We start from the raw sequence: 16,337 nt of genomic DNA, 5'->3' as shown, positions 1-16,337 counted from the left end.
AAGGTTAAAATGAGAGCCTAGAAAGCTCTAGGCTACTATGCCTGTCCAAGGCCACAAGGGAAGAGACTCAAAACCAGAAGCAAGAGGATATATACTTCAGTTAAATAACAGCAACAATCATTACTACACTTACTTACTTCATAACTATATTCTACTCTAATCTCCTTACATAAATTAGCTTATTTAATCTTCACAATATCCCATACTAATAATATTCTAACTTAAACAGATGAAAAAACTGAAGCAAACAAACGTTAAATAAGTTGCCCAGTTCAAGAGGGTGAGGACATATGTATACCTATGGCCAATTCATGTTGATGTATGGCAGAAACCAACACAATATTATAAAGCAATTATCCTTCAATTAAAAATAAGTAATTTTTTTTATAGAGAGATATATCCTACATTAAAAAAAAAAAGTTACCCAAGATCAAACAACTAGATAGTGGGAGAGAGAGGATTCAAAGCTCAGGCTCTTAACCACCGCCCTCTTTTACAGCAATGGCATTAAAAGAGCAGCAGCAGCAACCACTGTGGTTAACAAGTACTGAATCCTTATCACTGGTCCAGACCGAAATAAACACTTCACAAAGGTTACTTCATTTAAGATTTACATAACCTCAAAAAAAATGTTGTTGTTCCCACTTCAAAGATGACTAAAGTAAGGCTTCACGAGGTTAGGCTGCCAAGATTTTTTAATACCCAGGACCACTCACTTCACTCGCCCGAACTTTGACGAGGATCACCAAGTCCACAAATTCAGAATCTACATCTCCATTCAGGGTCTCTTCTTTTCCTTAAAAGGGTCCTTAAACCCAGCCGTATTAGAACTTCTAGGTTTTATGAAACTCCACAAAAGTGACAAAACTTCACAAAAGTGACAAATCCCCAAACTGTAAATGGCATTAGGCAGAGAACAGGAGGTTCATGGGTAAGGAAGCCAGAATGACAAGTGAAGGAGAATAGTTAAACACAGGGGGCCTAACCCATAAGAGGTAAAATCCCTCCAAGGAGGTACAAGCTTAAGGATGAGAGGCTGGGGAGTTCTCTGGTGGCCTGGTGGAGGTTAGGATTCTTGGTTTTTCATTGCCATGGCCCAGATTCAATCCCTAGTCAGGGAACTGAGATCCCACAAGATGCGCAGTGCAGCCAAATAAATAAATAATTTTTTTTAAAAAAAGGAATGTCAGACTGCTCACTATCATGAACACAAACTCTGCTTAAAGGCAGTACCAACACCAGACAGAGAGAAAACCCTGGGAGACGAGGCAGAAGCACGGCTGAGGAGGGTATGTCCCCAGAGTCATAAACCCCAGGGAACAAGGAAGCCGAGTTTCTCAGTTTGAGGGACCCAAAAAGCTGCAAACATTAAATAAAGAACCCCGCTTTTGGCTCTATACTGTGTATGACCCGACTGTATCACAAATTCAGAAAAGAGGGCTTTCATGAAAGGTCTCCGTAGCTTTGATTCTACATGGAATGTGTCTACTCACCATTGCCTACAGCAAAATTAAAGCAGACCGTCTCAGAAGGAAGTCAGGGAAATTTCATAGCAACTCAGCAGTGCGAAATTTATACACTGTGTAACTTGCTTGTGTTTCTTACATGGTTTTCTATAGAGATAAGAAGTTTTACTATGAAAAGGGTTTGTCTCTGGGAATAGCATAGAGGTCATAAGTTGGGAGCAATTAATCCCTCAAGACATGAGAGAACTACAAAAGGACACCAAGGAATAAATGAGTGTGGAAGACACCTAGAGCCTTCTCTAAGCTGAAATGATGGCCCAGAGCCAGCTTCTGCCTGACAAAGAGCTGAACAACTCAACAGTCCATGAGGATTCTCCACAGTGACCCAAGAAGACCTAAAACCTGTTATCTGAGGGCTCATTTCCACAAGCTACTCCAAGCAAGCCCAGCAGAGGTGACTAAAATACCAAAAAGGATACTGCTTTTGGTCTCTTCTGAGGGAATGCTTCACATTAAAACCACCTGGAAATTTTTCTTTTTTTTTTTATCCCAGTGCTGGGGAGCCTGGAGGAAAACCAGAATCCTAGCCACCAGACCACCTATGGCTAGAGGCCAGAAGCTACGTCTCCCTGGAACTTTGCTCCCAGTGAAAAATACATTTATCACAGAGGCAGAAACTATACGTGCAGGTACTAGAGACACAGCAGACCACGTGGGCGAGCACACGGGGCAGCAGTTTGTTCAGCTAAGGCAGAAGCAAGGCCGCGATGTACACCCAGAGAGAAGGGTAAGGCACCCCCTAGTGAGGAGCACTCCACAAGGAGGCGGTTAAGTCATTTACATACCTCAGTTCTTCCCGATCTTTGTCTTCCTTCAGGCCAATTATTTGTTTTTTTTTCTCCACACCTGACCTACCCTGGGACCCTCCCCTTGGTGCCCACACACCCCCCAGCCAATATGCATCTCCAAGTGAAGGCTTTGAGGAGGAGCAATACTCTTCATGGCCTGGCGTTATCCCCTGACTTTTGACCCACCCACAAGTGGCCTTTCTGCGAATGTGTAGCATCTCCCTTGTCCCAAAAGAGGGGGGAGTAGAGATTCCTTAATCCTTTACTCAAATAGGGTTTTGCCCCTCTTTGTCCTTGCCATGACTATTACCTTAAGGTGTTTACAAGAGACAAAGACTGGCTATTTACCTTGTTTCTGCTGTTACTTCCATTTTGGAGAGCAAACAGGAAGCTGACTGTAAATTCCTCAACTGCAGCCCATCTAACTCTTGTCTCAGGAAATGCTAGCAGTTCTAAGTATCATGCCTGAAACCCACTTTTTCGTGCCCCATGAAATGCAAACAGGAGGACAGTTGTAAATGTCTAACCTGGAGCCCTTCTATCTCCTGACCCATTTCTGTGCAATGTTCAAAGTTGCAAATGGCAGAGAACTTGAACACTGAACTCCTCAATTTTTCTTTGTCCTTCAAGTACCGGTTCAGCTCCTGAAAGGCCACCTAGATCAGGACAGAGACAATAATTAGAAACCTAAAAGGCCTACACTGTCACTGAGGACTTATGGCTACAATCCAGCGTAGTATTCTTCCTCCACCAAAACAGTCTGAAATATAAAAACTTTTAAGTCTTAACTTCTAGGCCCACTATATTAATTTCCCACTAATTACTTTAAAAAGTAAAATGTCAAACATGTCCCAAGAAACAACTAGAGTTTTTAAAGGCAAAAATAAAATCATTATTGAAACCGAGCAGGACCCAGTGGGGACCTCCTGGATACAAGTGCTTTCTGTGTCCCCTGGTCTTTATTTTTGGGAAACAAACTTCATTCAGCCCCCTAGACCTTTCCTGAGTTCCAAAGGATAGGTTCAAATAATTGCCAGTCAGCAAAGTAAGGGAATGCAGAAACAAAAGAGAAAGAGTCAAGAAACAACAGTGCAGTGATAGGGACACTTCCCCAGTGGTCCAAGTGGTTAACACGCCTCACTTCTGCAGGGGGTCTGCAGGGGGCATGGGTTCAATCCCTGGTTGGGGAACTAAGATCCCACACGCCACATGTGAGGCCAAAAAAATAAAATAAAATAAAGAAACAATAGTACAGTGATGAGGCATGGTCCTGGTTCCTCCCCAAAGAATATACATAACACACCTTTGAGTTGTTCTGCAGGAAAAATCCCCATACAGGTGGGAGATGGTAACTTCAGGCTGAGCACAAGATGACCCTGTTACCTCACCACCAACCAGTCAGAAGAAAGTCACACACCATACAGCCCTCACCCCAAATTTTGTCTATAAAAGCTTCCTCCAGAAAATGGACTTTTTGAGCATTATCTGTCCCAAAGAACTGATACCATTCAGGGCCCCACAGGCCTCTGTGTCCCCCATTTCTTTGATTATAAGAAACAACCTTCATTCAGCCTCCATGACCTTCCCTGAGTTCCAATGGGACAGATACAAGCAGATGTTAATTAGGGAAGGGAGAGCACAAGAGACCAGGGAGAAACAGTCAAGAGCAGCTTTGGGGCAAGGTCCTGTTTCCCCATCTAAGGATACACACAACAATGTCTTTAAGCTGTGGTATGCTTCCCACAAGCAAGCAGACCCCAGACCAGCTGGACCTAAAGTTTGATGATGCTGACTCCTACCTACCTCACCACCAACCCTTCAGAAGAATATCCACAGAATGACCATACCCTCCTTAAACATTTACTATAAAACTTATTATCTTCCCCAAGTGAGGATACACTGTTTCGAGGGCAGGAGCCCACTGTCTCCCCGCCTTTGCCTGGCAAAGCACTAAAGCTATCCTTTTCTACTTTACCAAAAACTCTGTCTCTGAGGTTTGATTTGGCACCAGTGTACAAAGAAGCTGAGCTACCAGCATCACAACTTGTATGGCACCTTACAATAAACACTGTACCTTCCTTCCCAGCAACCCAGTGTCAGCAGATTAGCTTGGCTTTACTGCATGCGGGCGAATCAAAGTTTTGGTTCAGTAACATATTAGCTTCATCAATCATTATTTTGACCTAAGAGAGACAGACTTTGAATATTTTTAGGATTCCCAGAGGAAAGTTCTCACCCAATTGCAGAAATTACAAAAGGAATTACACACCATATGGCCCAAAAGTAGAAAAATTAAGGAGAGGAGACACACTTAAAATGAAGTATCTGTAAAGTACTAGACCTGAAGAAGGGCAACAGAGTATGCTCCAAGTACCATCATCTCCAACTAAATCACTGCCGCTACTTTTCAAGGGATTTCCTAGATTCCTCTCCAACCCCACTTCAAGCCATTGTCCTCAGAGCAAAACAAGCCATGATCTGAATAGTCACAATTTTAATTTCTTCCTCCAAAGGAAATATGCAAATTGTGAATAAGCACATGAAAAGGTACTCAAATTACTAATTTTTACAGAAAAGCAAATTCGAACCACAATGGAATACCACGTGACACCATCAGGATGGCTACGAAGGGCATCAGAACATGTCACCCCCAAATATCCATTTTGGTATAAGGATTATTTTGAGCCAAAGATAACTGAGAAACAGCAGATGCAGTAAGACCTCCCTGATCTCCCCCTTTCTACCTGAAAGCAAAACATGAATTACTTATGAGAAAGGTGAGAGAGAACACTCTATCACAGGAGACAGGGCACTGATGCTGAGACAAATCTGTACAAACACGCCTTACTAAAACAAATCTTATCTTTCATTAGTTTCCCCCATTTATTTACCTTCCCACAATTTACTGACTCCAGAAGCTCAATCTCCTTTGTCTTATCACACTTCCATAATTTATGACTTTTTGTTTAAATGGTATATACGCTCTCAGCAGTAACTGCTTCTTTTATTTCTTAAGTTCATTTCTGTGATGTGCACCATTTGTATATGAAACAACCTTTCTCTCCTGTTAATTGATCTTTTGTCAGTTTAGTTTGCACAGTCCTGAGCAATGAACCTAAGAAGGTAGATGAAAATGTTTTTTTCTTCTACAGAAATTATTAAAAAACAAAAACAAAACTGTTCGTAGAGTTGCAGAGAAATTGAAACCCAATACAAAATGGTGCAGGTGCTGTGGAAAGCAGTATTGGCAGTTCCTAAAAAAATTAAACAATTTGACCCAGCTATTCCACTTCTGGGTATAATTACAAAAGAACTGAAAGTGTTATGGAACACAAGCACATGAGACCAATGCATAGTAAGGTCAAACCAAAATGTGGGAGTTTGGAGCAGAGAAAGGTTTATTACAGGGTCAACCAAGGAGAACAGGTGGCTCATGCTCAAAAACCTCGAAGTCCTTGATGGTTTTCAGGGATAAATTTTCATCGGCAAAATCTGGAATGAGGGCTGTACGGTATGTGACTCTCTTCTGACTGGTTGGTGATGAGGTTAACAGGGCGGTATTCCAGGAATCTTGTGCTCAGCTGAAGTTAACCATCCTTACCTGTGTGGGAATCTTAGTTCCTTCAGAAAAACTTGAAGATATTATATATATATTCCTTGAGGAGGAACCACAATACTACTTTAATTGCTGCAATATAGTTTCTTGATGCTTCTCCTTTGTTTCTGCATACCCTTACATGCCTGATTAGCAACTATTTGCATCTGCCCTTTGAAATTCAGGGAGGTCTAGGAGGCTGAAGACTTCATCCTGCAAGAAAGAAATGGGGGGCTGGGAAGGGCTTCTGTGCCAGGTGGTCCCTGCTGGGTCCTGCTTGGTTTCAAAAGCAGAGACTCAAAGAGGAACTTGTATGGCCATGTTCACTGCAGCACTGTGAGGTGGAAACAACAGGTGAACGCTTTGTTTAATGTGGTATATTCATACAATGAAATATTCAGTGATAAAGGAGAATAAAATTCTGATACATGCTACAATATGGATGAACCTTAAAGGCATTATGCTAAGTTAAAGAAGCTAATACAAAGAGACAAATACTATATGATGCCACTTGTATAGGTACCTAGAAGAGTTAGTCAGAGATAGAATGTAGAATGCTAGTTACCAGAGGCTAGTGGAAGGAGAGAATGGAGAGTTATGATTTAGAGTACAGAGTTTTAGAAATACTCTGGGATGAAGAAAAACTTCTGGAAATGTAAGGCAGTGATGATAAGGAAGGTGGTAGATTAACTCCTGGGCTAACACAGAGCTAACATATGATCCTGCAATCCCACTCTGGGGCATACATCCAGAGAAAACCGCAATTCAAAAAGATACATGCACCCAAATGTACACTGCCACAGTATTTACAACAGCCAGGACATGGAAGCAACCTAAATGTCCACTGATGGATGAATGGATAAAGAAGACGTGGTACATACGTAGAATGGAATATTACTCAGTCACAAAAAAAGAATGAAATAATGTCACTTGCAGAGACATGGATGGACCCAGAGATTGTCATACTGAGTGAAGTCAAACAAAGAAAGACAAATATCATGCGATATCACTTATATGCGTAATCTTAAAAAATGGTACAAATGAACTTATCTACAACACAAGAAAGACGTAGGAAACAAACTTAACAGTTACCAAAAAAAAAAACCTCATCAATGGTTTCCCACTGTACTTGGAATAAAATTAAAACTATTTATTGAAACCAAATAGGACCCAGTGGAGCCCTCCTAGGTACAAATGCCTTTCTGTGCCCCCTGTTTCTTGTTTGTAAAGAGAAGGCTTCAGCAGGTTCAAACAGATACTAATCACAGAAGGGAGAGAATGCAGAAACAAAGGAGAAGCCGTCAAGGTAGAACAGTGATGAGCGCACAATTCCTGGAGTTCAGGGTTTCTGAGCAGGAGCTGCCCATTCTCCTCTCATGCTTGTTGCAATAAACCTTCCCTTGCTCCAAACTCCCATTCTGGCCTCTCTGGCCTCCCTGTGCATGAGGCACACAAACTTATGTTTGGCAACATGGCCACAGTCCAGAAGGTTCTGCATATCTGACTTCACCATTATCTCTGTCTGTCCTAATCTCACACCGCTTTCCCCTTGCTCACTGTACTACAGTCAAGCTAGGCAAAACACACCAAATCCTTTCTGAACTCAGGGTCAACACAACTGCTATTCCCTTGCTTGAAATGCTCTCCCCATGGCTTATTCCTTTTCCTCCTTTAGTATTCCTTCTTTACTCAAATGTCACCTCTTCAAAAAGTAGCACTCCCACTTCTACCCCACCTCCAGTCTCAAGGTACTCTATCAATCTCCATATGAAATTACATACAGTATGATCCACACTCAGTATCTGCAGGAGTTGGTTCCAGGGCCCTCAATGGATACCAAAATCCACAGATGCTCAAGTCCTTCATATAAAGTGGTACATTATTTGCATATTACCTATGCACATCTTCCTGTATACTTTAAATAATTTCTAGATTACTAATAATATCTAATACAAATGTAAATACTATATGTTAGTCACGTCTGATTCTTTGTGACCCCATGGACTGCAGCCTGCCAGGCTCTTCTGTCCATGGAATTCTCCAGGCAAGAATACTGGAATGAGTTGCCATGCCCTCCTCCAGAGGATCTTCCCAACCCAGGGATCAAAACCGGGCCCCTTGCATTGCAGGCAGATTCTTTACAGTCTGAGCCACCAGGAAGTAAATGTGATATAAACAGTAGCAAATTCAAGTTTTACTTTTTGGAACTTTCTGGAATTTTTTTTCAGTATTTTCAATCCACAGTTGAAGCCACAGATGCAGAATCTGCAGATACAAAGGGCTGCCTATATTCTATCTTTAAAACCTTAACCAAGTTATTTTATCTTCCTAAACCCTAAAGTCTCACTTACATCATGGAGACAACAGTACCTACCTAACACTGGTGAGAATAAATGACACCTTATACCACTAACATCAATAAATATTAACATTTATTAGTAGTATCAGGTACTTACGCAGCAATATCAGTTAGCAATTTGAGTAACTTGTTAACACAGGGGATGTTTTACTAGACGACTTCCCAGGTGGCGCTAGTGGTAAAGAAACTGCCTGCCAATGCAGGGCACAGAAGAGATGCAGGTTCGATCTCTGGGTCAAGGATATCCGCTAGAGGAGGAAATGGCAACCCACTCCAGTGTTCTTGCCTGGAAAATCCCATGAACAGAGGAGTCTGGCGGGCTACAGTCCAAGGGGTCACAAAAGAGTCGGACACGACTGAGCGACCAAACAACGATTAAGATGACTTAATAGCATGTCACTGATGAGAACAGTTTCCCTTTATGGCCTAAAGTGAGACTAGAGTATCTGTTTAAATGCTACCTGTATGAGAAGGGTCTTAAAACCTCATAACCTTACTCTAGTCCACTTTCAACTCCTTCTCTCACATCTCACAGCACATTACTTTATACCAACTGAGGCTTGTCTCTTTAAGTCCCACGTCTCTTAAGAGCAAGAGTAACATGCCCTACACTGCAGCCATAACTTCCACAGAGCCTGAAAGACAATCAGCAGAAATGCTATTTACTTTAAGCACACCCTGAACCTAACCCCATCATCTCCCCTGAGCACCAAAGTGACCTCCCAGTAATATTTCTGAGGGGCAAAGGTGCAGAGGAGAAGAGAATTTCAAGATAAAATTACAGTCAGTTGAGTTCCACATCCACAGATTCAACCAACTGCAGATAGAAAATATATAATGAAAAGGAAACAAAAAAAAAAAATATTTAATGAAAAGATATTCCAGAAAGTTCCAAAAAGCAAAACTTGAATTTGCCACACACTGGCAACAATTTACACAGCATTTACATTGTATTAGGTATTACAAACAATTGAGAGATGGTTTAAAGTATACAGGACAATGTGTGTAGGTTATTTGCAAATAACATGCCATCTTATTAATATATAAGGGATTTAAGCATCCCAAAGATTTTGGCATCCATGGTCACAGGGCGGTAAAGGTACAGGTGGACCTGGAACCAATGCCCTGCAGATACCGAGAGACGACTGTATTTTCAATTACCTGGGCAGAAATCTGATTTAATCTTCTCACATTTCAGATGTAGGAACTAAAGCTCAGCGATGTTAAGTGTCTTGCCTAAGATCAGTTAGGCAATCAGTTAGCAGCAGAAACTGTGTTGGCCCTGAACACAGGTCCTGACTCACTATTTAGGTTTTTCTCTATACCACACTACCTTCCCTACCTCCAGGAGAAAAGACTGTTTGTAAGTACCGAATGAACTATAATATTAAGTGAACTCTGTTCTTTTTTGCTTTAAAGGAATGTAACAAGAAAACAGTAATGGCAGTTTAGGTCAATGATACTAAAAATTCTGAAAATATATAGTTTGGACTATTCTTTAAACTATCTGGTTGGCATATTAAAGTTTCAAATATGTTGATTCACAGAAATCAAAGTATTACAAAGTTGCTATAGGAAGAACTTAAGAAATCAGATCTTTATTTTTTTTAACATAAGCAAAAGAACTAGAAAAAATATATAAGGTCTTCTGGATGTAGGTATCTTCACCATGATCAGCAAATACAATGATAAGAACACATTTCCAGAAAAAATGATGGGGGGGGCGGGTAGGGATGACGCAGAAAGAACCATATTCAAACACAACCTTTACTACATACAGTTTCATTTAAGCCTGAAAGACTTTGGTTTATTCATTCATTTGCTCACTTATTCATTCACAATATTTATTAAAGCACCTACTATGTGCCAAGAACAGGAGATGTGAAAGGAAACAAGCCAGGATTCCTGCTCTTCTAAAGATTACGCTTTAGTAGAAGTCAGATGGTAACAAGCAAACAGAAACAAGCTAATTTCAGCTTGCAAGAAACTGCTACAAATAAAATAATCAGAGAGATTGAGAAAAAATGAGAATCTGGAGGAGCCAAATGAGCCATGAGGTCAAGGAAGGCCCTCTAAAGAGGTCTGATCTGAGAAAGAAATGAAAGTATGAAGTCTGGCTCCAATTTTTTTCTAACCAAAACCTTGAGAATTCTAACCAGAATCTTGGGAGGAGACAGTAAATTCCTTATTTCTGTTCTCTTCAGTACAAACATATGAGAACGAAAGGGATCCCAGTCCCCACACGGAATGGCCTGGTTTGGAGAAATTGTCCAAAATGAACAAAAGGAGACCCACAAGCAGAGAAAGTTCTGCACTCCCTTTTCTCATGAGAACGGCAGGTCCGCTGCTGGGCAACGTACGAGCAGTCGTGATCTGACATGGTGGTCTGTACACAGGAAAACATTAGAAAAGGGCAGTGGTAAGGAGGAGGAGAAGTAAAGTCTATCTGGCAATGTGATGGCATGTTAATTTGTAACTGCTGTCAAGCATTTTAAATACAACTTTTCAAACTCCAAAATATTGCTCATTACAAAACACAAAAGTAGAAAAACAAAGAACATGGGGAAATTTTGTCTTAATTTATATATTTACTGTATTACAGACCTTAATGGATTCACTTCAATTCACAAGATTTACATATGAACAAAGATTTTTCAAAGTTCTTGCCAAACAGCAAACATGCAAGTAACTACATATCTAAGCTATTTTTCAGTGGTTTCCCCCAGCCAAAGACCTAAAGACGAATGTATTACTCCAAAATTATTACTAGGGAAAAGTAAAGATAGAGGATCAGTGAATATTTAAGCTAGAAGATCCTCATTTTAAAGACAAGGAGGGACTTCCCTGGTGGTCCAGTGGCTAACACTCTGTGCTCCCAATGCAGGGAACCTGGGTTCGATCCCTGGTCAGGGAACTAGATCCCACAAGCTGCAATTAAGAGACTACATGCTGCAACTAAAGAGGCCATGTGCCACAACTAAGAGACGGTGCACTCATATAAAGAAATAAATATCTTTTAATAAATAAATAAAGATAAGGAAAGGGAAGCATCAGGAGGATTAATGACTACCCAATATCAAACAAATGGGGAAATTAAGCATCTAAACTCTCAGCCCAGGACTCCAGAGTTTTTTCAAAAGCAAGGAACAAGAATCTACTTTTCAACTAGCCCTTTTAAACAAGATGAAATAGAGAACACTTCCCTGGTGCTCCAGTGGCTAAGAATCTGCCAATCAATGCAGGGGACATGAGTTCGATCCCTAGCCCAGAAAGATCCCACATGCCAAGGAGCAACTAATACCATACACCACAACTACTGAGTCCATGCTCTAGAGCCCAAGAGCCACAACTACTGAAGCCCAGCGACCCCTAGAGCCTGCGCTCCACAAGAGAAGCCAGCACACCACAGCTAGAGAGTAGCCCCTCCCACAACTAGAGAAAGCCCGCACACAACCACCAAGATCTAACATAGCCAAAAATATATAAATGAAATAGAAATTATCAGAGTAGACTGTACAGTATATAGACTTTATTTTGTAAAACTTTTTTCAGCTTTATATACACTTATATATATTTTTCATACACACGCCCACAGAGTTATATATCCCTGGAGTCTGTAGGTTAAAAGGTCCCTTTCTATGGGCTGCAGTCCAAAATGTTAAAAACACTGCATTTCACACTGCTGATCTTGAAATATTTCCTTGTATTTTTATGCAAACATTGCAATAGCAAGACTAAAAACTTCAATGGATGGCCAATCCTACCTTGGAAATCTCTCCTTCAAGTCCCATTTTTGCATTCATTCAGGGCTCTGCTTTTGTGCCGTTATGAATATATAACTGAAATAACTATTGACAGCAACAGCAGCAACTAACAAGCACAGAAGCTCTCATTCAGCCAAAGGTGCTACAAGAATCACTGCCTGTTGGTCTCCTACGGAATTTACAGCTGGAAAAGCAGATCTTTATTACAAAAAGACACAGTATATTCTCACTAGAGCTCAGAGGTTCAGACAGCTCTCTCCAAAAAAAGAATTAAGTATGCCACAGACTTGCCTTTGAATGTAATTTCAGAAGAAAGGCTCATTCCTAAAATATTTTCTAGTTTCTCTACATAATATTGCCTGAGGCTAACAACTAGGGAAAAAATTTAACATAGGACACAGCCACCCACTACTAATTTGATCTAAGATTTAAAATGTGAACTGCCTTGGGAGAAGCTACGCTATAATTCCAGCTAAGACACAGAAATATCACATCTCAAGATCTAAGATCATTTTTAGATGGCATATTGGGGAGAGGCAAACGACGACGACAACACTGGAGAGAACAAAGACAGATAAAAGGCAACGGGTAAAATAAGTGAGGGTGGCGAGGAGAATGTTAGAGCAAAGGGGAAACTATTCAAGCACTACACACAGTAAAAGTGTAATCCAAAATACATCACGCCCTACTAGATATTTCAGGCACAAAGCCTGACCTGCCCACCACCTCAGCCAATCATGGTTTGTGCCACATGACCCCATCTCCCCTTCCACAGCTGACCAGACCAGGACTGGCCACCTTTGCCTGAAACTTCGCACAAAAAGGCCCCTAAAAAAAAAAAAAAAAAAAAAACAAGCTGTTGGGAGTAAAAATAATAAATAAATAAATAAATAATATAAATAATAAATATCACAGAAAAGAAACAACGAGGTCGAATTAGGGGGACTGACACACCCAAGTTATACTGTTATTTAGTTGCTAAATCCTGTCCCCACTCTTCTGTACCTCCATGGACTGTAGCTTGCAGGCTACTCTGTCCATGGGATCCCAAGTTATATAAAAGCAGGCATATCAGATAAAGAGACTGCGACTAAAGGAAAGAGGTACAGAGTACGGAGGAAGAAAACTAACCATGTCAAAAATGCAGAGAAAACATGTGCAGCTCCTGAAAAAGGGAGGAAAAGAGATTCTTGTTTATGGCAGCTTTCTATTCTTTCATATGTACCCATTCCCCAAGGTGGGGGAAAAAGTACCCTAAGACACAAATAAATTATTAAAAGGGTTTACATCATTTTTTTCCCACATTAAAAAAGAACTTATCACTGAAAAGTCTGAGTTAGAAGAGCCCCTGGAATCAGACCAATTCTCTATTTGAAAGATGAGGAAGTTGAGAACCACAAAGGAAACTAAGGTTATACAGTGTGACAGACCCAGGACAAGAATCAAGGTCTCCTATTTCCACAGTCATTATTCTGTCCTTTACACAGCACTAAATGTCATCACCAACAGAGAAACATTTTCTCCTAAAAATGAGTATTTCTGTCACACATTTCTAAATGAATCAGAAATCTTTATGTGCACTATGCCATCTCCCACAGTTTAAATACGTTGTTCACGTATTTACTCTCTGGTTCTCTGATATCCTGATGAAATACATTCAGTAGACTACTCTTTTTCTTAAGTAATTTTTTTTCATGCATGTGTCACTCAAGACATTACACAAAGTTCACCTTGCTCCACTGGCTTTCCCCCCACCATAATCAAACATTCAAAAACAGCTTAATGTAGAGAACTTATTTCAGACTGCACAGTATTTGAACTAAAAGTAGTACAGAACACACATTTTAAATGAAAACAATTTCAACAAAGGACCATAAAGATTTCCATGAGGAAAAACTCAACACCTATGTAAGTAAAATTCAGGAGAAAATAGTGCAAGAACAATCATAACTAAAGAAGGACTAATGTGAAATGCTTCAAGTCATTTCTTATAAAATGTATCGCCATCATTGGATTTATCCTGAGAACAAACACTACAACTTGGAAACAAAAAGCCCAAAAGTGAAAATTACTAAACAGTAGGAAAGTACAGGGAGAAGGCAATGGCACCCCACTCCAGTACTCTTGCCTAGAAAATCCCATGGACGGAAGAGCCTGGTAGGCTGCAGTCCATGGGGTCGCTAGGAGTCGGACACGACCTGAGCGACTTCACTTTCCCTTTTTACTTTCATGCATTGGAGAAGGAAATGGCAACCCACTCCAGTGTTCTTGCCTGGAGAATCCCAGGGACAGCAGAGCCTGGTGGGCTGCCGTCTATGGGGTCGCAGTGTCGGACACGACTGAAGTGACTTAGCAACAGCAGAAAAGTACAAAGGGCGAGGGGGGCGGGTGGGAAGCTGGCATAAGGTAAAGATGGTGAAGCCCCAGGTTAAGAACTGCAGAACACCTAGATGCTTATTCTGTCAAAACACTTAAGCTCCTCCAAGAATCCCCTACAGAACACAGCTGGGGATGGGGGTGGGGTGAGTAAGTCCTCATATCTAAAGCCGACCCACAAAAAGCAGAGTCATCAATTTTCCAAGAATGTCCTCAGCCATCTTAAAACGGCGGAAATTGAAAACACAGCACATTTTAAAGAATCCTTTACTTACGTTTAAGGTGAACAAGATACATGAAGTGAAGAATATACAACCCAGAGTGCCAATGATTAAACAAGGAAAAACACAAAACTCACCAATCTAGGGGCCACTTCAGTATAGCTAATGTATCACACTCAAAGAATTTTTCCAAGTGAAGAATTTGTGGCGTTGTAAGCATATTATTTCTTATTCTAGCAACTTAGAGATGTGTACTGTTACGGCCATTTGATTGGTGAGAAAATGCAGGCTTAGAGCCTTAATTAACCAAGGTCACTAAAGCCAGGCAGTAAATCGATCGGGACTGGAAGCCAGGCTGTTTTAATAGGGCTTGCGAGATTATAAGCCACAGTCGACATAGCCGTTTAAAATCATCCTTACCAGTCACCCAGCAGCTGAGTTTTGGAGAGGGAATTGAAAAAGGGCATCTGACTTTCTCTCTCAAAGTAGAACAGAAGTGAGCTGTCAGAAACGGAAAAAGAAGTGAGTGCGGCTGCCGCGCGGGCGCTCCAACCCCGCAGCTCAGGTCCGTCGCTCCCCCGCGCCAGCGGCCACGGGACCCAGCCCGCCCCACTCGGATCACGCAGCCCGAGCCACGCTCGGTTCTCTGCCCGGGGCCCAGGGGCCGCGGTTGTCAGACCTGGAGCGGTAGGGACAAAGACCCTCCTCGGCCGTGGCCCGGAGCTGCGGGTCAGCGCTGGAGCGGGGTCTTTGCGGACTCCCCGAGGCAGCGGACCCGATGGGGCGGGGGACGGGGCACCGCGGAGGAGAGGCGGCCCCCGGCCCGAGGGGCTCCGGCACAGACGCGAGCCGGATGGACAGAGACGCCTCCAACCGCGGCTTCCCTCTCGCCCCCTCCTCATTACCTTGCCTTGTGGGCTTCTCGTCTCTGTCGCCGACGCCAACTGGCTTCCGAGCTGGGGCGGCGCAAAGAAAGCCGATTAGCGGGCGTCAGCTGCGTCCCGCGCTTGCGAAACAGCCTCCAGGTCGGGATGAAGAAAGGCCTGAGCTGGGAATCAGCAACAAGGTTGATTCCCGGCTTGTGGGGATTTTACTCCTCTTGTCCCTCACACTCTGCTTCCGCTCCGCCTCCTTGCCCTGCCCTTCCCCCGCTTGGAGACCTGAGACTGGCGGCGCAATGCATTGTGGGGGATGTAGTCCAGGAATGCGGAAGAGGCGGCACGTGCTTCTAGCCGGCTCGCGCCTACTCCCGGTCAGGAGACGCCGTTGCGTGGCAACCGGAGGGGGCTGCCAGCTCCTTCCTGAGAATTCGAAGGCGAGCTTCAGGGAGGCTTACTCTCTGGCTTAATTCGCTGCAAGCGCTGAAAGGAGAGCGTGGGCGTCTCACTCACACCCTCCAGCTGTGAACCAACAATTATACGCCGTTGGCTTGAGGCAGAGGGCTTAGTGATTAAAAGTGTACTACTGGCAAGAATGTCCGTTATTGCCCCTGAATGTCCTTAGCCAATGGAGTAAGGGGACTAAGAACTAGACTAAGAATAGGAAGAAACAAAATCGTTATTTTTCATAGATATGTATGTGGCAAATCCAAAAGAATCTGCAGATAAATTGTTACAATGAATGAGTTTAACAAGATTAATAGAAAGAAAAATAGTATCTTTCAAAAATAATACTTTTTTGTATAGTCTAGGGGAAAAGGCTAAATTTA

The 16,337-nt window shown here is 42.1% G+C and overlaps 1 protein-coding gene across 6 annotated transcripts in view; it reads right to left on the bottom strand.

The window, feature by feature from the left end:
- CCDC126 (coiled-coil domain containing 126) overlaps positions 1 to 15,766 on the bottom strand; it is a 40,740-nt gene extending 24,974 nt beyond the window's left edge. For 2 of the 6 annotated variants that reach the window (XM_043462845.1, XM_043462844.1), the window contains exons 1-3: positions 15,535 to 15,766; positions 15,050 to 15,130; positions 2,842 to 2,970 (exon numbers count right to left, since the gene is read on the bottom strand). The gene's annotated coding sequence lies outside the window, so the exon portion shown is untranslated. Of the gene's footprint in view, positions 1 to 1,493; positions 1,614 to 2,841; positions 2,971 to 15,049; positions 15,131 to 15,534 lie in introns of all 6 variants that reach the window. The other 4 variants (XM_043462843.1, XM_043462847.1, XM_043462842.1 and 1 more) reach the window with 4 other exon arrangements.
- Positions 15,767 to 16,337: the final 571 nt, after the last annotated feature.

The sequence above is a fragment of the Cervus canadensis genome, chromosome 3 (genome assembly GCF_019320065.1).
Source record: "Cervus canadensis isolate Bull #8, Minnesota chromosome 3, ASM1932006v1, whole genome shotgun sequence".
Lineage (NCBI taxonomy): Eukaryota > Metazoa > Chordata > Mammalia > Artiodactyla > Cervidae > Cervus > Cervus canadensis.
Note: the sequence above shows the minus strand (reverse complement) of the source record. Positions and strands in the feature narration are given on the sequence as shown.